The sequence below is a fragment of the Rhinoderma darwinii genome, chromosome 2 (assembly GCF_050947455.1).
Source record: "Rhinoderma darwinii isolate aRhiDar2 chromosome 2, aRhiDar2.hap1, whole genome shotgun sequence".
Taxonomy (NCBI): Eukaryota; Metazoa; Chordata; class Amphibia; order Anura; family Rhinodermatidae; genus Rhinoderma; species Rhinoderma darwinii.
This window is the reverse complement of record NC_134688.1, coordinates 12,135,442-12,157,747: the sequence shown is the minus strand read 5'-3', so window position 1 is coordinate 12,157,747 and position 22,306 is coordinate 12,135,442. Positions and strand designations below refer to the sequence as shown.

The 22,306-nt window shown below is 44.4% G+C and overlaps 1 protein-coding gene across 4 annotated transcripts in view; it reads right to left on the bottom strand.

Moving 5' to 3' along the window:
* TSKU (tsukushi, small leucine rich proteoglycan) overlaps positions 1 to 22,306 on the bottom strand; it is a 128,472-nt gene that overhangs the window by 25,490 nt on the left and 80,676 nt on the right. The window contains exons 1-2 of one of the 4 annotated variants that reach the window (XM_075851349.1): positions 1,686 to 1,906; positions 390 to 469 (exon numbers count right to left, since the gene is read on the bottom strand). The exons of 2 other annotated variants lie outside the window; for them this stretch is intronic. The gene's annotated coding sequence lies outside the window, so the exon portion shown is untranslated. Of the gene's footprint in view, positions 1 to 389; positions 470 to 1,685; positions 1,907 to 22,306 lie in introns of those variants that run through there. One more of the 4 variants, XM_075851348.1, reaches the window with a different exon arrangement.

Sequence of the window (22,306 nt, the reverse complement as noted above, 5' to 3'; positions counted from 1 at the left end):
AACCCATGGACATTCGATACCCGCTGAGTAGCCGACGACAATAACCCATGACCCCCCCAACATGTATAATGGGGGTTAACAGAAGCCAAACACCTCAGGCGCCGCTTATCTCTGGAAGAAACATGGATCGGGAGAAGTCAGAATCGAACCTGCTGGATCCTTATTTGTTTAACCCCCTATATTGGGATCCGGTCACGTGGAATATCATCGTCCGAAGTGGAACGCCGACTATTTATGGAATTCAAGAAATATATAAAAAGGGTCAATGTCTGAACGGAGAACTTTTTGTTGTTTTTTTTTACCCTCATTCCCTGCTAGACGCATTGAATATGGAGGTTGCTGAATAATAATGATTCGTAATTAATCACTTATGGTAATTAGGGAACAACCTGTAACATCGGATCACTGATGGGGTCAGAGTCCTCCAGGATTAGAACCCCGGATAGCAGAAGAACGTAAACGGCAACAACTGGAAACAAAGTTGCAAATGATATTTACTAAACACTCAATACATCGGACAGGTCATGTCTGGAGAGCGGGGGAGGGGGCGTTACATGGACTGTATAGGAAAAGGGCAGAGTTAGCAGAGCCAAACCGGTGTGCTACATGGAGGTGGAGGACTGTGTGGCGTGTAGGGGGTTAAATGCAGTGTATAGAAGATTTTATAGCCATGCAAGGGTTAAACATAGGCAATGGAGAGAGAGCCATGTGTTAAGGGCTGTGTCATAGATGCTGTGAAGCCATGCAGGGGTTAAATGTAGTGTAAAGAAATAAAATATATATATATATATATATATATATATATATATTTATGAGCTACAATATATAGGAGTTAGTGAACCCATGCCTGGTATTTAAGGGGTTAATACAATGTAGAGCAAGAATGCAATGGAGAGAGTGATACAATGCATGGGAAGAGCGCAGTCAAGTTAGTGAAGCCATGTAAGGGTTAACTAGAGAGTTTAGACGGCATATATGGAAGTTAGTGAACCCATGGTGGTTATGCAGGGGTTAACACATGGTATGGGAAGCTTACATTGATGTTACAGCCATGTATGGGTTAAATGTAGTGTATACAATGTGTATATGGAGGTGACCCCAGGACTCCTATGGGAGGAAGAGTATAGGAAAGAGTGCTAGGGAAGCCATGTGGTGGGGGAAGGGGTTAATGTACAATGTATAGGAAGAGTGCTAGACAAGACGTGTGTGGGGTGAAGGGGTTAATATAGGATTGAGGGCAGAAGACACACATGAAAAGTTAGTGACCCCCCCCCATGCCTGTTAAACAGGGGTTAATCCAATGTATTGGAAGGAGAGCCATGTGGTAGTGTAGAGTAGTGACCCCCATACTAGTCAAGCAGGGGTTAATCCAGTGTATAGGACGCTTGCAGTGAAGCATACCAATCAAGCAGGGGTTAATCCAGTGTATAGGAAGGAGAGCCATGTGTGGGGTCACATGTAGTGTGGAGAAGTCTGTGGACTCATGCCAGTCAAGCAGGGGTTAATCCAGTGAAGTTAGTGGAGCCATACCAGTTAAGCAGGGGTTAATCCAACGCCTTGAAGTTAGAGGAGCCATGTATAGAAGGTCTGCAGGGAAGTTATGGGGCTGGCTGGGGCTTGTAGTCCTCCTCCAACAACCCAAAGAGGGGTGACCTGCCCCCCCCCCCCCCTCCCCCTCTTCTTACCTGCACTGAGCTGGATCCTGGGCTCCTTCTCATCAGAGGCGGGGGTGACAATCCTGTGTCATCCCGGCTGAGCTCCCACTTCATTTATATCCCCAGCAGCGCAGGCTCCTTCCTCCCTCCCCGGAGTGTGAGTGCCGCTCTAGAGCTGGGGCTCAGCCCTGCATTCTGTTGCACACTGGTGGAGTGACTGCCTGCAAATAAGGGAGTGTCTGCCAAGAGCTGGGCCGGACAGAAACGTTCACAGCTGCTGGTAAGGCACCGTCTGTAGTGTGGCGAGGGAGGGAGGTACAGGCTGCTCCTCCTGGAAACACTCACAAGACGTTTTAACCCTTTACTTGCAAGTTGTTTTTTTGGGGGGCTTTTTTTTTTCCCCAGATTTTTTTTTTTTTGCATTCTTTCTGCTTCCTAAACGATTACGCAAAGACGTAAACAGTTAAATGCAAATCCCTACCCCCCCCCCCCAAAAAAATAATGCCTAATAAATCTCTCCTTGAGTTTTTCTCAAAAATTCTATTCCAATGTTTCTTGTATCTTCTTTGTTGCAGGATGCACAGTATTACAGTCCTATAGGACTACTCCACCCAGCGTTTCCAGTCTCTCGGGGGATGTTAGGGTTCAGGCACATGACTATATTCGGTTATAATACATCATCGCGGCATGCTCTATCACAGGGGCGCGCAAACTTTTTGGGTTCCGAGCGCCCCATTGTAATTGTAAACTACTCCCAAGGGCCACAATAAAATTTAAAGGGGTATTCCCATCACAGACATTTATGGCTCATCCACAGGATATGCTATAAATGTTTGACCCATGCTGGTACCGCCCCTGGGACCCGCTCCTATGTCGAGAACGGGGGTCACGAGACCCCCATTCTGCCTGGTGAGGTTGTATACAGGAGGAGAATGAATGGAGCGGTGACCGCGAATGTGCGTGACTCTCTCCATTCTGCTCGGCTGTTTCCGTGGCTCTCATAGAAGGTCCGTAAGGTCCACAAATAAACTCGTATTCACATAATCATTTTGTGAACGGAATTCACTGTGACTTGCAGTACCACTTTTCACCACTGTTGGCAGAAAATCCTTTCCATAGACACCTATGCAACAGCGCCACCAGCACTATAGGGTGAGGGCCGGGAAGGGCAGAAACATTGGATTGATCTACAATATAAGGGCCAGTTCACGTGTAGCGGAAATACTGCGGATTTCCCGCCACAGATGTCGTTGTGGAAAATCGTCAGCATAATACAGTGGCAGCAGAGCGGATGAGTATGAACAAATCCCATCCACACGCTGCGTAAATAAGCGGAAAAACGCTCCGAAATTGACCAGCGGTGCGGGTTTTTATACCGCAGCGCGTCAATTGTATTTGCGTAATCGCTGTTTTTGTGTTGCAGGTTTTTCCCATTGAATTTAATAGCAGATGCGGTGGAAAAGCTGCAATTCCGCCGCAAAAATTGCAACTCAGAAAAAAAAAAATCTTATACTTACCCAGAATTCTGGGCTTCTTCGTCCAGGCCGGCCTCCTGGGATGATATTTCATCCCATGTGACCGCTGCAGCCAATCACAGCCGATCACATGGGATGAAACGTCATCGAAGGAGGCGGAGCTGCAGGACGGCGGAGGGCGTTTGTTTTGTTTTTCGCTTCTGTTTCCTCGCAACGGACATTCCGGCCGAAAAACTGCACCACAATTTGCTTTTACGCAGCGTATCCTCCCTGTGTGAACATAGCCTAACACATTTTTTTTCAGAAATGAGCCTGCAGCACTTTCCCTCCATCAAACAACGTCACATTTTAATAAGGGGCCATATACACGGCGTTGTCGCATGCGTAGACCCCGCGGCTAAACGCAGCAGCGCCACAAATCCCTCTCCTGTTCTGATGGTTTGTTACAATGTATCGATTTCCACCAGGCAGAGCATTGTATAGACTGGATACAATTGTAACAAACACCCAATTAAACCATGAAAAAATAAGTTCCACTTATACACTGTCTGGATATAGAATAATGTTTTCATCCACTGATAGCAAGCAGAGATCTTGTAAATGGTGAAGAACTGAAACGCAAATTCTATTAGAAAGTTGGAGAACTTTTCATTAATCTGAGCAACTACAGTTTATCTAATCCGTCTATACCACAATCACAACCCCCTACCCTATTAGTGCTGTTTGTCCCCCCCCCCCCTAAAGACAAGACTGGCACACCTCTGCTGTGTCACCTCTGCTGTGTCACCTCTGCTGTGTCACCTCTGCAACTAATGTTGTTTTCTGCAGTAAATGCAATTGAGTAATGTCTCATCGTTCGACCCCCTCCCCCATTATGGTCAATGGGACATTTCATTACAACACTGCTAATGACATAACCCTGTTTTTTTATGAATTTTCAGCCAACAGGGGGCGCCAATCTCTTTTCTAGAGACTATTTTTATCGGCACATTCATCCCTTTAGTAGTATATATATATATAGAGAGAGAGAGAGAGAGAGAGAGAGAGAGAGAGAGAGAGAGAGAGTAAATGGTCTATAATAGAATGAGAATTATCCCTACTTCTAAACAGGATCTAAACCGAACACAAAGCGCAGGAAAAATACCGAACTGTCATGGCTGACGGGGAAAAGAAATCCAATTACAGAAGCAGGGGTGTTAGAAAATAAACAATGCCCATCCCCCAGAGGCAGCACTTTAGCTCTATAGGCAGCATTTATGTCAGAATTTCGACTCAGAAAATGCATCAATGTAATAAACGGATCCATTAGTATAGATAAAGGCTGCAGAATAATGTCTCCCAGAGCAGCGCTCCTCACATGTCACCCGATCACTGATGAAGATTAAAAATCCCTTCCAATTCTGTCACAAGTTTGGTGACTGTCACGACAGAATGGTAAGGGGCAAAACCACTCTGGATCCCCCACAAAAGATGCTAGCGTCCGCCACTAGGGGGAGCTCTCTCTGTCTCCTGTTGACTTTAATAGATGTATAAATATGGATGTAGTGAGCTCCCCCTAGTGGTGACGGTTGGCAGCCAGAATTTTATCATTGGATTTTATGGCACTATGTGGCAGTGAGGGGGCACTCTACTGGCAGTATTGTCTATCGTCACTGTTGTTTATGATGAGCAATCTGCTAAAAAAATTTTTTACATTGCATCATATCTAGCAACACAAGTAGCCACGTAACTCTGGCTTCAAATGGTTGACGACGCATCACATGCATGTTCGACATGAGCGGCAGGATGGCAAGTGTGCCCGTGCAATCAGGAGCAGGGCAACGACTGTGAAAAAAACCTCTGATCTCCACCATTAACCCCTTGAATGCTGCAATCAAAGCTGATCGCAGCATTCAAAGAGAAGATGAGAAGGAGGACCCCCTATGATCAGGTCACAGGGAATCCCTGTGACGCAATCGACGGACACACCTTATATGGGCAGACAGCCCAGGGTCCATTGAAGGACTCCAGGGCTGTCTCACTAATTTTTCCTGTTGTTGGGGCATATTTAGGTACATACCATGAGTACACAAGCTAATGTACTGGCTTTTATATATAGGCCAGTACATTATAATAAAAAATAAAAAAAAATTCCCCTATGGGATTAAAAAAACGGTAAATTGAATAAAATAAAAGTAATATTGCATTTAAAAAAAAACACACAAATGCACATTTTTTGCAATAAATAAACTTTATTAACTATAAATCCCAAAAACATAGAATAATACACACGTATTTGGTATTGTCGCGAACGTTACAACCTGCACAACAAATTTATAGCATTATTTAGGACGATCGGGGTATGCTGTAATAATAAAAAAATAAAAACCTTCAGCGGAACAGCTTTTTTTCTAAAATAAAAGTGAATATAAATTAAACGCTAATGTAAATGTACCAAAAAATGAAACCTTCATAAAGTACGAGTTGTCCCGCAAAAACAGAGCCTCATACAGCTACGGCAAACAAAAAATAATAAAATGATGAGCGCCGGGATACAAAGGAGAAAAAAAACCAAAAAAAAACCAGTTCTGTTCTTAATGCCAAAATTGTCCGTGTCCTTAAGGGGTTAAAGATAGTGTCTAGATATATTAAAAAGGGACGGGATCCTGTGTCTTAATTGAATTCTTTGATGCTGTTCTATGCTCCTGAAAACCCATGACGATATGTAAACAATATGGAGCGCCACCTCCAGTACCCACAGCTAAAGCCATTGGGCACGACAGTTATGTCACTACGGCCATATTGGTGACAAATGGCCATGGCTTTTTTAAGGACACCCACATTTTAACATGTTTGGATTCCCACATATCCGATTTAATGGAAATGACAACAAAACGGGAAGTCTGAAAGACAAATTAGCTAAACCCCGCCCTTTTACTAAGCTCCACCCCTCATATGATCACCAGTTGAAGAGGAAGACGATCAGGTAGAGATAGAGAGAGAGCGTTAAGGGGTTTTTACACTGGACAACTATCGGGCAGACGAGCATTCATAGAACGCTCGTTGCCGATAATCGCCCTGTGTAAATAGGGGAACGATCAGCAGATGAACGATCAAACGCTCGATCATCTGCTGATCGGATCGTTTTAAAAAGTAAAATATTATCGTTGTCGGCAGCACATCTTGGTGTGTAAACAGGGAGACGCGCTGCTGACATGATAGCAATGTATGGGGACGAGCGATGGGAGTAACGACTGCTCGTCCTAATCCATAGCTCCGTGTGACGGGAGCAAACGAGCCCCGATCAGAGATGTCTCGTTGATCGGCGCTCGCTGCACCGGCCGCTTATCGCCCGGTGTTATAGGACCTTTAGATTGTTTCCAGACCTTGTACAAAGTCTTACAGACCAAAAAACCAGTTAATATTTTTTCCAGGTTTTTTTTTTTTACATTTACTGTCCCTTTAAATTTAATTTAAAGAACGACAAAGAGGTCCAGCGTCGGTCTGAAAAATCCCATTAACTCCCTTTTAATTAGAAATAATGGTGGTAAATGGGTCTAATGCAGTTATCTACTTAAAATAGTGTCTTCCTGTGGATTTAATGAGCCGACTCTCATAAAACATTATCATTTTATTAATAGATGAAAGAAATCCATTCACCTTTGGATGCCAAGGTTAAAATAAAGTCTCTATCCACATATGAGACGCTATCATTTGTGGGTACAGGATCAAGATTGGTTACAGTGCAGATGGAGTGGAATTTAGTGTAAAAAAAAAAAATCCATTGCATATGTATGATCTCGCTTATAGCTGTTGTAGGGGGGCAACCAACATGTTCACCAGTTGCATACATATCATAGGGGCAGACTAGGGGCCTGTGTTGAGAAGGGGGAGGCTATGAATTGCTCCTGCTGCTACTGTCTTCAAATATATTCTGGTCACCTGCAGGCACCAGTAAAGGTCATACAGATATACACAGCTCCCATTTAACTTAATAGCAAATGTGTATGCCGTCAGCTCCTAAGCTCCCCCTAGTGGTGAATGCAGGCAGTCCAATTTTTATGATTTAAAGAAGCACTATTTGCAATTTTTTTTTCCGTCCCCCGTTTGAAAATGGGATTAAATGCAATGTAGGGATATGTATTGGCTTACCGGGTGCTTTATTTTATCGGTAGATGCTCCGTTCCTAATTGAATTGAATTTAATCACATTTTCTGAATTGTAGGAGTGCTCCTTTAATGCTATCACTGTGTGAAGGGAAGCCACAGAATATCTGTGTTGGGAAAATGGACCTTTGACCCCTATAAAGATATTTTCAATTTAATCAGCAATTTTGGACATGATAAAGTGTTCAAAGTTAGACTTGGTGATACCCAGGCTTGAGGGAGGACTTCTTCAGCGCTCCGATATGTCACCTCGCCTTAGATCCGGATAAAAAAAAAAAAGATCGCTTCCAGCTCCAGAGACCCCTGGCAAACAGCGGATATCTCTAAGGCCTTATTCACACAAACATATTTCACGTCAGTGCACTGTGCGTTTTAACAACGGAGAGCAGGCTGACCTATTCAAGCCAATGGGGCTATTCACGTATCCATTTTTTTTTAAGGAGAGTGTGAAACTAACCGCGTGTCCTATTCTGGTCCGTTTTTGCAGAAAAAAAAATTGTGAGAGAAGCAGCATGATGAGTAGTGTGAACCAGAGCAGAGGAGCCATCACCCCCATGCCAAGGGAAATTGATGTGGAGACCCTGATAACGCTGGTTCAGGAGAGGCCTGGACTTTGGGATAGTCGTGCTGATCCATACCATGACCGTAAAAAAAAAAAAATGTGGCCTGGAAGGAGATAACAAAGTAGTGGTTTTCAAAAAGTTCCTCTAGTGATAGACCAAAAAATTCACAACATCGCCCATCACAACACTGTGCCCCTGATCCGCTTTTGACAGCATGAAGGCCTCCCTATCTCCCCATTTTATTTTGGTATATGGTTTTATGGATGACGTTAAGACCCGATGTCGGGATCAATACCGGAGGAAATGAAGAATGAAAAACATTAACTATTTACATCTTCTCCTATAGAGAGGCACATCCAGCAAGGGTTTGGGGATGGAGACAGTCCGGTATAGTTTATCCCCTGGCCCTTGCTGCATACTACTGCTGCTGGCCCCTTGGGTTAACCAGGTTTCTCTACCCTAATCTCAAATGACTGCTTGTTCTACGAGGGTGGCTATCCCGGCAACTACCTCCAAACACTGAACATAATTTGTCGGCTGCAGGACTGTAAAGTTGTCATAGCTCCTCCCCTATAGACATGACTAATTTATATTATTTTTATTAAATAGCCTGAGGACCTTGAGGAGTCACAAGAGGAGGAGGTGGAGGAAACTCCGGTGACGTCTCATTGTACAACCCATTCTCCATCTGATCCCACAGCTGAAGACACAACAGTCCCTGGGACTGGCCATGGCGACGGTTCACATCGGTCAAACTGCTAGACGTCGGAAAAGAGAGGCACATGCGGCTTCGACTCAGGTAGACACCAGGATACTAGACAACCCCAATCGGAGTGGGCAGGGAGATGATGCGGACAGTTTCCTTCGGAGCTTGGCGCGCTATCTCCGCAATGTTTCAAAGCTGTGCCTTCGTACACAGGCCGACATGTGGACAATGGTGGAGTCCGCCATGCCTCCAAACGACCCGAAGTAATGTTTCCTGGGCACTGGAGCATTAGTGAGGCTGAACAGAGGCCGTCACCACATCTGTGGGCCCCCTACCATCCTGCCCTCAAAACACCAGCACCTCCTTCTCCAAGGCCCTAACATCATAGGCCACTGGGCGATGAACGCTCATCCCCCTGTACTCCCAGGACAGGCCCAGTTACTTCCACCACCATGAATACTATGGGCCTCCTGCCTCTGGGCCTTCCTTCCCCAACCAACATTATTACCCAAGTGACTCTCAACAACATGGGCATGACCGTGGGAATACAAGTCCTGGTAGTGCTCACCATGCCTCTTCCACTCCTCAACATGATGAGGATATGCAAAATGTTTTATTTTTTTCATTGTATCTTAGCACCATGTTGGCGAATGTTTCAATATTTTGCAATGAAAAAAAAAAAGATTGTAATTTTCGGTTCATGAAAAAAATAAATGATACCCTGTTTTTTTTAGAGGCAGAAAAAAATCTGCCTAAGGGTATGTTCACACGGAGTGTTTTCAGGCGTATTTCGGGGCGTAAACGCTTTTCCCTTTAAAATCAATGGGAAAAACTGTGTTTAGTTCAGATGTGGCATTTTTTTTTACGCCGCTATTTTAAAAAAAGGTGCGTAAAAAGAAGGAGCATGTCACTTTTTGAGCCGCTTTTGTAGCTGTTTTTCTTAGGCTATGTTCACATGCAAAATCAAAAACGTCTGAAAATGACGGAGCTGTTTTTAAGGGAAAATAGCCTCTGATTTTCAGCTGTTTTTGGAGCAGAAAACGTTTTTTTGAGTAATTTTCTGGAGCCGTTTTTGGAGCTGTTTTTCCATTGACACAGTGAAAAACAGTTCCAAAAACGGCTCAAGAAGTGACATGTTCCTTCTTTTTACGGGGCGTTTTTTTCCGTGCCGTTTTTTCCAACAGCGGCATAAAAAAACGCCCCGTCTGAACATAACGCCGTTATTCCCATTGATTTCAATGGGCAGATGTTTGTAGTGGTTCAGCTACCGTTTTTCCAGGCGTATTTCGAGGCGTTTACACCCCGAAATACGCCTAAAAACACTCCGTGTGAACAGACCTTAAAGGGTCAATTAAAAAACAGCTCAAAAAACGTATAAAAAAAAGCCTCAAAAAACATTTTCTGCTTCAAAAATGGCTGAATATCAGAGGCTCTTTTCCCTTGAAAACAGCTCTGTAATTTTTAGCCGTTTTTACTTGTGGGTGTGAACAAAGCCTAAGAATTCCTTCAGGAATTTTGAGGCAGATTTTGAACTGCCTGCATGTATTTTTCCGCGTTTTTAATGCAAAAAATGCTGCTAAAAACGCTCAGAAAATAGGGCCACAGGTTTTTTCTGCCTCCCTTGATTTCAATGGGAGGTCAGAGGCGGAGACGGCGCCTTTTTTTTTGCGAGCGGCTAATTCCGACGCAGTTTCCGTGTCAAAATCAGCGGAAAAAAAAAACCACAACTCTTTGTGAACTGACCCTGGTGGGTAGAGAGTTGAGTTTAGCTTAGTTGGGGGACAATCATGTGGCCGCGCCCTTGCTGATAGGGCACCAGATTTGATTAAACGAATTCACTTAGCGATTGTGTGTCAAAAACGTTCTAATTATTCCTGTGTATAGAAAGAAGACAAGGGGGTCCCCTTACCCTTTTGTGACATGCAATGGTACAAATACTATATGTGTGCGCATAATTACAAGTTGTCCCGATGTCTTTGTGTTTAGACAGATCCCCGTCTCCTCCCATGTAGAATCTCTCCACAATCTCCCCATTGTTCACTCCATCAGTGGATGACTCTACCACCGTACACTGTTTTTGTAAGGGGCTGTTCACATCTGCGTCGGAGGCTCCATTAGGGTCCTCCTACACAGACGACATGGAAAGTGGAAACGAGCTCCGATCAACCAGACAGCTCATTGATCGGCGCTCATTTGCTGCCTTCACAAGGACCAATGCACGGGGACCAGCGCGCGTTACTATGATCACTCGTCCATCATGTCGGCAGCACTGGGAGATGCGCTGCCGACAACGATAATATTTCATGCTGCATAAACGATACAATCAGCAGATGAACGCAGGACAAGGATTGGGAACGAGCGTTGATACGAACGCTCGTTTGCCCGATAATTGGCCCGTGGAATTACCAGAAACAGTAGATCAGCATTGGACGGAATCCATTAAAGTCAATGGGGTCCGTTATCCTTCGGTGGTGTCCGTGTTGCAACGGAACCGTTGCTTCCGGCATTCCCTTCCTCCTCTGACGGAGCAGAACCACGGAATGCCCTGATGCAGATGTGAACAAAGCCTAATCCACTTCTCCAGAAGAACAGCTCATCATCACCCTAAGTCAAGAACAAATATTGTTCCCTTAGCCATTGCCGCCATGTCGCCGGGTGGAGCTAGCACGACCGTAAATGCCCCCTTTACCCAATGCCGCCATTTCACCCTGATAGAGTGAGCACTACTGTAAATGCTCTTTTAATGCTCCAAGAATGGGTCAGCGGCTTCTTCGCAACCAGTTTGCCCTCCCTGTTACCTGGCAACTACCCGGATCTTCCGGACCACCAGCCCCTTTTGTAATAGTGGCAGAAAAGGGCTTTGCACTCTCCACCCATATCATGCGCCCATCCCCTAGACAAGGTTTGGACAACAGGAGGCGCATCTTCAATTATCGGCTCACCAGGGCCCGTCGGTTTGTTGAGTGCACCTTCGGTGTTCTAGCCAATAAATGTAGGGTCTTCATGTCCACTATGCAGATGGCTCTGGAGAATGTGACCTTGGTGTTACAAGCCTGTGAGATCCTTTAATGGGAATATCGACCACGCGTGACCACTTCATCAGTCCATGTGGACGAAACACTGCAAGGAAGACCAGGAACATCTGGACTCAGAATCCCGGAATTCTATGCAGATTATTTCATAGGTCCTGTGGGAACTGTTCCCTGGCAGCAGGACTTAAAGGGAATGTGTCGCTAGAAATTGTTTTTTTTTTTTCTTCAAACAGTTAGTATTTAAGTGATTACACATTGTTTTAATTTTTTTAATTTTTTCACAAGTCAGGAAATATTATAAATTAGATTATAATTTATAACATTTCCATGTGCTGGTCACTAGAGGGAGCAATTCCCAAAAGTGCAGCATTGGCAATGTGGTAAAGCAACCTCATTGCTTTATGCTGCAAATTTGGCGTAGACACACTCGCTCTAGTGTCCTCACACAATCCCCCTCCCTTATTCTGGCTAGTGCCAGGAGAAGGAGGGGGTTGAATCATCAAACCTCCTACACTGTGTGCCGCCATTTTCTGAGCGAATGCACAGTGTAGGAGGATTAGATACAGTGGTAATCACACAGTATAACACGAACATACACGAACATAATACACACATCACATACACGAACATAACTTGCCTGCCGCCTCCGCTCCTATTCCTTGCGCCTTCGCATTTGGTCGGAAGTAGCGACCGGAAGTCGCCATCTTACTGTCCGGCCCCGGCTTCCGGTCCACATGAAAATGGCGCCGTATTTCGCTCTTCCAAAGACCTTCCTTTTGGTCTGTGTGGGAGCGGCGCATGCGCCGTTCCCACACAGACGGCGTACGCTATAGTGAATGGAACGGCTCCCGTTCGCATTCTCTATGGGGATGTATGTGCCGTATTCCATCTCTGTATGTGTCGTTAATCGACACATACAGAGATGAAAAAAAAAAATGGCAGCCCCCATAGAGAAGTAAGAATAAAGTAAAAAGTACAACACAAGAACACAAATAAATAAAATGTATTTTAATATCATACTAAAAGCAATATTAGATAAAAACTATTTTTTTGCGACACCTTCCCTTTAATTAGTGATATTGACATATAAAAAAGTGCACAATGTTCCCTACATATCACTAACAGTCCAAGACTAATACAAAAATATGTATTAAAATAACATAGTATAATAAAATAACAATATATAATGTAATGTAATAAAATACGTAAATATATTAAAATCTAAAATAATATCTCATAAAATATAAAACAATTTAATAATGTAATACAATATAATAAAATCTAAATGTAATAAAAAATAAAATAATAAAGTAAAATCTTAAATGATAAAATATGATATATAACGGAATCTAAAATAATATAATAACATCTAAAATAATATAATGTAATAAAATATGAAAGGATGATATAAAAAATTACAATACAATGTAATGTAATAAAATAAAATATCATAATAAAATCTAAAATAATATAATGTAATTAATTAACAAGGATGGCAACATTCGGCTTGCTTGCCTATTTTGTATGACTCTGCCTCCCCCACCCCATGGCAAACATGCGTGAATTCTTGGCACTGTCCATAATGGATCTTCTATCCGTTCTGACAACTTTCTCCAGACATCTACACAATTGGCTCCTAATTGGCTACTTACAAGTAAGTTCCTGTTAATAGAGTAGAGAGGAGTGCAAGACTATGGGAGAGATAAGAATTTTATATTATATGGGCATGGTGGCTGGCACATTCTTTTGATCAGTTGGCACAATCATATTGGCATAGTTGTGACATTAACTTTTGTGTGGCACTGTTGTGTCATCGACACTATTTTATGGGTAACGCTATGTGGCTGGCATAATATTATTGATAATTAGGTGGTGGGCATACTGGTATGGGCAATTCTGTGCTGCTGTTAATACTCTGCTGGTACTACTATTTGCCATACACATCTTCATGGGTACAACAGTGGGGAATAATTATGATGGGGCACTACTGTGTAGATGATAAGGTTCCCTAGTTTGGATCCTTAGATTTGAGAACACAGAATTATCTTAAACTTATAATTAGGACTAATTTGGGCGGTGTGGCCAAGTTTAAAAAAGGGCGGGGTTAGGGTAGGGCTTACATTAAAAAAAAAAAATTCTGGCATGTCTTTTTATGCTTTCAGTCTCCTTAAAGGGGTTGTCCAGTTTAGAAAACCTATTTTCACATATCGTAAAAAATAACGTTATGTTATTCACATTATGAGGGGGGGGGGGTCCTCTTTTCAGGATCCTCATCTCTTGCCTAGAGTGTAGAGTGATTTCATAGAGTGTCTCTCTCCGGAGGACCTGTCCTGTATGACATCACATTGATATGAATGGACAATGTGTAATACTTAATTTCCCCTGTGGTGGCGCTGCAGGGAAATGTAACACTACCAGGTTTCCCTACAGATCACAGCTGATCAATGGGGGTCCTGGTAGAGGATACTTTGTGATAAGCTCATTGTCAAGGGCCTGTGACAATGCATCACACCCAATTTATTCTCATGAACCATTAACTGTTTGCACTTTCTACATGGACCTAACAAGCTATCTGCTCCGGTCACTTATACTACACATATTCAGGGGGGGGGGGGGAGGTCCTGTCAAGCTGTGGTGTCCTGCTGGGGGCTATGTTAAATAAATATCCTGCAGACTGTCCGGAGACAGATGCCTTGGAATGTGCTGGAGGAGGGTAGGACTACATGGACGTCTTCACATTTTGCTCCTGGATCCTCCAGAAGATGCTAAACTGATAAGCAGATGGGTGGTTGGGGGCTGGTAATTATTCACAATCCTACTCGCCCAGGGGCTGATCAGCCAGAGGGAGTTTTGGAAATGGAAAACAGAGGAGATTGGGGGTTGTGGTTGTTGTGTGATGTGCTTTGGAAGGACCAGGACCTGCTGCTGAGACAAGATCCTGGTACCACAAAAAGAGAGAATAGGGATTGGGGATTGTCCAATGCCCATCATTGGACAGGGGGAGCCGTCTCTGGGACTTGGTGCTTGGCAATGTCTTTCCAAGAAGTTTCCAAGTGATGTAATAAAGTTTGCTGGATAATTGACCCATCATCCATCCCTGTGCATTCTGTGCCAATCGCTCTGTCCCAGGACCTTTCTAACAAGTAGGGATTATTCAAAGCGGAGAAATGGTGGCTAGTCATATAATGTAATGCATTATAACCAGGGAGCCAATAGAAATATCTGGGCTACTGTACTGTCAAAGGGTCGGGGGCCCCCATTCTAAAGAGTGGCAACGGAAAGTGGCAGGATGGGGACTGGGGTGATGCAAACTGGCAGTGGCTCTGTGGAGGAGGCAGGGGCCAAGGGGTAACGACTAGGTGGCAGAGCTCTGTGGGGGAGGGGAGAGGGTTAAAGGGAATGTGACGCTAGAAAAAAATGTTGTTTTTTTTTAGTTAAACAATTAGTGTATAGGTGATTAAACATTGTTCTAATTTTTTAAATTTTTTCCACGAGTCAGGAAATATTATAAATTAGATTCTAATTTATAATATTTCCCAGTGCTGGTCACTAGATGGAGCAATTCCCAAAATTGCAGCATTGCATGTGGTAAAGCAACCACATTGCTTTATGCTGCAAAATTTGAGAAAACTCACTCGCTCTAGTGAGCTCTCAGAATCCCCCCCTCCTTTATCCTGGCTAGTGCCGGGAGAAACGAGGGGATTGAACGGTCAAACCTCCTACACTGTGTGTCGCCATTTTTTGAGCTAACACACAGTGTAGTAGGTTTACATACACTAGTAAAAACACAGTAAAACACGAACATACACAGAAATAACTTACCTGCTCCAGTCGCCGCCGCTCCCTCCGGTCCGTCCGCTCCGTCTGCTGCCGCTGCTCCAAGTGCACAAGTCCGGAAGCCACGACCGGAAGTAGTAATCTTACTGTCCGGCCGCGACTTCCGGTCTACAGGAAAATGGCGCCGGACGGCGCACAGTTCAACTTGGACTGTGTGGGAGCGGCGCATGCGCCGTTCCCACACAGACGGCGTACAGCATAGTGGATGGAACGGGCCCCGTTCGCAGTCCCTATGGGACTGTATGTGCCGTATTCCATGTCTGTATGTGTCGTTAATTGACACATACAGAAATGGAAAAAAAAAATGTCAGCCCCCATAGGGAAGAAAAAGTTCAAAAATAAAAAAAAGTAAAACACAAACACACAAATAAATATAAAAGTTTTTAATAAAACACAAAAATCAAACTGATGTAAAAAAAATTTTTTTGTGACACTGGTCCTTTAAGAGAGCAGAAAGTAAGAGGTGTGGGAGTTGGGCGAGGGGGTACACACACCCTAACATGGGCTGTGGAGGGGCAGGGGGAGACAGGTGGGCAGGTGCTTTGTGGGAGGCCAAGGGGGAGACTCCAGGTGTGCAGGGGGGGGGGGGGGGCAACATAATTCAAATCATTGCACTGAGGCTGCTGCTTTTACACAGCAGAATCTGTCACCAAGAAACAGTTCTGGATGCTGCTTCTGGCTCCTGCAGGCTCTACGATCCTCCAGCGCCGCAGTACGTCTTAGTCTCCTAAACAGACCCCTAAATTAATTCAGACTCCGACCAGACCCCTAAATTAATTTACACCCCAATCAAACCCCGAAATTAATTCATACTCCTGACTAGACCCCTAAATGAATTCAGAAATCCAACTTGACCCCTAAACTCAGAACCCAGACCCCTAAATTAATTTTCACCTCAGACCAGATTCCCCCCAAAAAATTAAGACCCATATGTACTTACTGCTCTCGGGTCATCTTGCCTCCATCTCCGACTGGGCGCCTATTCTTCTTTGGGCACTTCTTCTCCTCGGAGGAGGTGGGGCCCTTCTTCAGAAGACTCACACTGGCCAGCGTCAGGACGTTGTATGGGCCGTCGCACATAACGTTGTGTCGCTAGCCAGTGTCAGTCTTGTGAAGAAGGGCCCCAGAGTTAGTTACTTTGGAGAAAGGAACAGACCCTGTTATATAACGGGGTCCATTTCTTTCTCCTAATTAACTATGGGAAGCAGCAGTGGACAGTACCAGTGTGCGGACGGACCCCTTTTTTAGTTTTATTGGCCGGACCCCTGACGTGAGTACCAGCGGGGCTACCCTGATGGTGGCCCTGATTATCACATAAGAGATTATAATAAGTTTAATAACCAGGACATCATTTGTTTGTAAAACATCAATTTTTTTCCCTTTTATTTAAAGGCTATGTACACCTATTAAAACGTTTTAATTTATTTTTTAATAAATATGTCTGTCAGTGAGTTTGGGGCAACTTTCTAATTACTTTTTATCAAAAATAATTTTTACTTTTTGAGATACAGCTGCTTTGTATCTTGTATACTGAATCCGTCAGTTCAGCGGGACTGACGGGTTCAGTGTCAGCGGGTCCACCTGTAATCGATGACATCTAAATTATGAACTGTTAGAGACACGCAGGACCCGCTGACACTGAACCCCTCAGTCCCGCTGACCTGACGGATTCAGGTCTCAGCGCTAGATACAGCTGTTCTGTATTGAGGATATGAAGCAGCTGTATCTCAAAAAGTAAAAATTATTTTTAGTAAAATGTAGGTAGAAAGTTGCACCAAACACACTGATAGACATTTTTATTAAAAAACAAAAAACTATTTCACAGGTGTATATAGCCTTTAATTGAACTTACCTGTAATATATTGTAAGAATTCTTAGAACCTTCTGTACAACCAGAACGATATTGCTCAGAATGTTTTTAAAAAGTCACAAAAAAGCCAACAAATAGTTCCTGCAATTAACAATTAGAGACAATTTAGTAAAAAGCTCCGGAAATGTCAGAGCAGAAATGTCAGGCGCGATCTGGGAGCAGTGGATTTATAAAGTTGTTTTGCTCCTACAAATGTAGAATAATGAGTTTTAACCGGCGGGGGTCTGCCTAAAGTGACAGGCGTTTTTTTTTCTTTTTAAAATATAGTTTTTTTTACTATACTTTTTTACTATACTATTTTAATATCTTTGCGAGGTCATGTGGGGAAGTATGGAGGAGGCTCAAGGGCTTAGCCCGCTCTGGAGAACTAGCGTGTCGGGTGTATGTTACAGCCGACATTTCAGTGTAATGAGTGCGATCCTGCTAGTTTAACCCCTTAGATGCCATGGTCAATAGCGACTGATACAGGCCCCCTCTGACATTCCATTGCCCCCCCCCCCCCCCCCGCCTGGGGGCCTAATGAAGATCTGCTATCTCTGTACTTCTATCAGGGCCGGTTTTAGACAAAGTGTGTCCCTGGGCAAAGTTAAAAGTGGGTCCCCAAATGCTGAGTGATTATATCAATAATGCAGACAATTCAGAAGTCGATGTGCGGAGAACTACATCGCTGATTTCTAGCACGAACAGGTGTTGCGCAAGCCCTAAAGCATATGTCCCCCGTCTCACACAAAAAATTACCTATATACATGTACAGTTATTAAATCATATCACTATACCAGATTATATTATTTATTTCAGTTACTTATATAGCACCAACATATTATACAGCGCTGTACAGAGGTCCTCTTTTACTGTCCCCATTGGGGCTCACAATCTAAATTCCCTATTGGTATGTTTTTGAGGTGTGGGAGGAAACCAGAGAAAACAATAACTCCATGCAGATGTTGACCTTGGTTTGATTTGTACCCAGGCCCCTAGTACTGCAAGCCAATAGTGCTAACCACTGAGCCACCGTGCTATATTGCCTGCATACTGACACTGAACACAACTCACTATTATAAGGCCAATAATAACACAATAGAAGGTCCACATCATAACACCACACTATAACCCCATAGTGACTGAATAATACCACCACATCATAACCACACAGTGACTGAATAATACCCCCATACTGTTACTGAATAATACCTCTACACCATAACCACACAGTGACTGAATAACACCCCCATACTGTTACTGAATAATACCACCACACCATAACCACATAGTGACTGAATAATACCCCCATTCTGTTACTGAATAATACCGCCACACCATAACCACATAGTGACTGAATAATACCCCCATACTGTTACTGAATAATACCCCCACACCATAACCACATAGTGACTGACTAATACCCACATACTGTTACTGAATAATACCACCACACCATAACCACATAGTGACTGAATAATACCCACATACTGTTACTGAATAATACCCCCACACCATAACCACATAGTGACTGAATAATACCCCCATACTGTTACTGAATAATACCTCCACACCATAGCCACATAGTGACTGACTAATACCCACATACTGTTACTGAATAATACCCCCACACCATAACCACATAGTGACTGAATAATACCCCCATACTGTTACTGAATAATACCCCCACACCATAACCACATAGTGACTGAATAATACCCCCATACTGTTACTGAATAATACCCCCATACTGATACTGAATAATACCCCCATACTGTTACTGAATAATACCCCCATACTGTTACTGAATAATACCTCCATACTGTTACTGAATAATACCCACACACCATAACCACACAGTGACTGAATAATACCCCCATACTGTTACTGAATAATACCCACACACCATAACCACACAGTGACTGAATAATACCCCAATACTGTTACTGAATAATACCCACATACTGTTACTGAATAATACCCCCACACTATAACCACATAGTGACTGAATAATACCAGCATACTGTTACTGAATAATACCCCCATACTGTTACTGAATAATACCCACACACCATAACCCCATAGTGACTGAATAATACGCCCATACTGTTACTGAATAATACCTCCATACTGTTACTGAATAATACCCCCATACTGTTACTGAATAATACCGCTACACCATAAACCCATAGTGACTGAATAATACCCCCATTCTGTTACTGAATAATACCGACACACCATAACCACACTGTTAGGGTATGTTCACACGGCCTATTTACGGACGTAATTCGGGCGTTTTTGCCCCGAATTACGTCTGAAAATAGCGCCTCAATAGCGCTGACAAACATCTGCCCATTGAAAGCAATGGGCAGACGTTTGTCTGTTCACACGAGGCGTATATTTACGCGCCGCTGTCAAATGACGGCGCGTAAATAGACGCCCGCGTAGAAGAAGTGACCTGTCACTTCTTTGGCCATAATTGGAGCCGTTATTCATTGACTCCAATGAATAGCAGCGCTAATTACGGCCGTAATTTATGCGGCATTCAAGCGCCTGCACATGCCGGTACGGCTGAAATTACGGGGATGTTTTCAGGCTGAAACATCCCCGTAATTTCAGCCGTAACGGACGCCCTCGTGTGAACATACCCTTAAGGATCTGCCCGGCACAGCTTCTGTATCCACGCCCATAGGTAATCAGTCTGCACCTGCTTCTATGTCTGTGAGACTGACTCCATCTTCCACCACTCAGGATGGCAGGCTTAGGAGTGGGAGAGCCTATCGCAGCCTGGCCAGACGGAGCTAGCTCCCGCCCTCTGTCTATTTATACCTGCCTTTCCTGTTCCTCCTTGCTTGTGATTCTTCTCTGTTGGTTCCTGGCCCTGCTGCAGCTTCTGTACTTTTTGACCCTGCTTCATATGACCCTGGCTTACTGACTACTCTCCTGCTCTGCGTTTGGTACCTCGTACACTCCTGGTTTGACTCGGCTTGTTCACTACTCTCCTGCTCTGCGTTTGGCACCTCGTACTCTCCTGGTTTGACTCGGCTCGTTTACTTCTCTTGTTGCTCACGGTGTTGCCGTGGGCAACTGCCCCGTTTCCCCTTGTTCTGTGTTTCCTTGTCTGGTTGTCTGTCGTGCACTTACTGAGTGTAGGGACCGTCGCCCAGTTGTACCCCGTCGCCTAGGGCGGGTCGTTGCAAGTAGGCAGGGACTGAGTGGCGTGTAGATTAGGGCTCACTTATCTGTTTCCCTATCCCTGTCATTACATAATCACAAGCCCATATACCTACTCTACCCTGGTCCCTCACACCACTATGGACCCCCTTGAGACCCTGGTTCAGCAAATGCAGGGTCTCTCCCTACAGGTCCAGGCCCTGGCTCAGAGGGTCAACCAGCCTGATGCTACCATGGTAGTGCCCCTCACCTCACCTCTTGAACCCCACCTCAAGTTGCCTGACCGGTTCTCAGGGGACCGGAAGACTTTTCTCTCCTTCCGGGAGAGTTGTAGGCTCTATTTTCGTTTAAAGCCCCACTCCTCAGGTTCTGAGAGCCAGCGGGTGGGTATAATTATGTCCCGGCTCCAGGAAGGGCCCCAAGAATGGGCCTTCTCCTTGGCTCCTGACGCCCCTGAACTTTCCTCCGTTGATCTTTTCTTTTCTGCTCTCGGACTCATTTATGACGAGACTGACAGGACTGCCTTCGCCGAGAGTCAGCTGGTGACTTTACGTCAGGGTAAGAGACCTGTTGAGGAGTATTGCTGTGACTTTAGGAAGTGGTGCGTAGCTTTTCGGTGGAATGACCCTGCCTTAAGGTGCCAGTTTAGGTTGGGTCTGTCGAACGCCCTGAAAGACCTGCTAGTTAACTATCCCTCTTCTGACTCCCTAGACCAGGTTATGGCTTTAGCGGTACGACTTGACCGACGTCTCAGGGAACGACAACGTGAACGTTTATGTGTTTTCTCCTCTGACTCCCCCATGATGCCTCCCGAGGTTCCATTGCTTCGTTCTTCCACGGAAGACTCGGAGGTACCCATGCAACTCGGGGCCTCCGTGTCCCCCCAACAACGTAGAGAGTTCCACAGGAAGAATGGTCTCTGCTACTATTTTGGGGATGACAAGCATCAAGTGAACACCTGTCCTAGGCGTAAGAATAAGCAGCCGGAAAACTTCCGCGCCTAAGTGATCATCGGGGAGGTCACTTGGGCGCACAGGTATTTCCCGTAAATATGAAACGTAATAAAATCTTGCTTCCCTTTCAGGTCTCTTTTGGTGGTAGGTCTGCTACCGGCAGTGCCTTCGTGGATTCAGGGTCGTCTGCTAATATCATGTCTGTGGAATTTGCTATGTCTCTAGCTATGCCTTTGATTGATTTGCCTAAACCTGTCCCGGTAGTGGGTATCGACTCCACTCCTCTTGCTAATGGTGATTTTACACAGCATACCCCTGTTTTTGAACTCCTTGTTGGCTCCATGCATTTGGAGCAGTGCTCTGTACTGTTGATGACGGGATTATCGTCCGATTTGGTTTTAGGCCTTCCCTGGTTGCAGTTGCATAATCCCACGGTTGACTGGAATACTGGGGATCTTACCAAATGGGGTAATGAATGCTTGACGTCATGTTTTTCTGTTAATTCTATTTCTCCCCCTGAGGAGGTGAACACGCTACCTGAGTTTGTTCAGGACTTCGCTGATGTTTTCTCTAAGGAGGCCTCCGAAGTGTTACCTCCTCATAGAGAATACGATTGCGCTATCGATTTGGTACCAGGAGCTAAGCTCCCTAAGGGTAGGATATTTAATCTCTCTTGTCCCGAACGTGAAGCCATGAGAGAGTATATCCAGGAATGCCTGGCCAAGGGCTACATTTGCCCCTCTACTTCTCCGGTAGGTGCTGGCTTCTTCTTCGTAGGGAAGAAGGATGGTCGTCTTAGGCCATGCATTGACTACCGTAACTTGAATAAGGTCACTGTAAGGAACCAGTATCCCCTTCCTTTGATTCCTGATCTCTTTAATCAGGTTCAGGGGGCCCAATGGTTCTCTAAGTTTGAT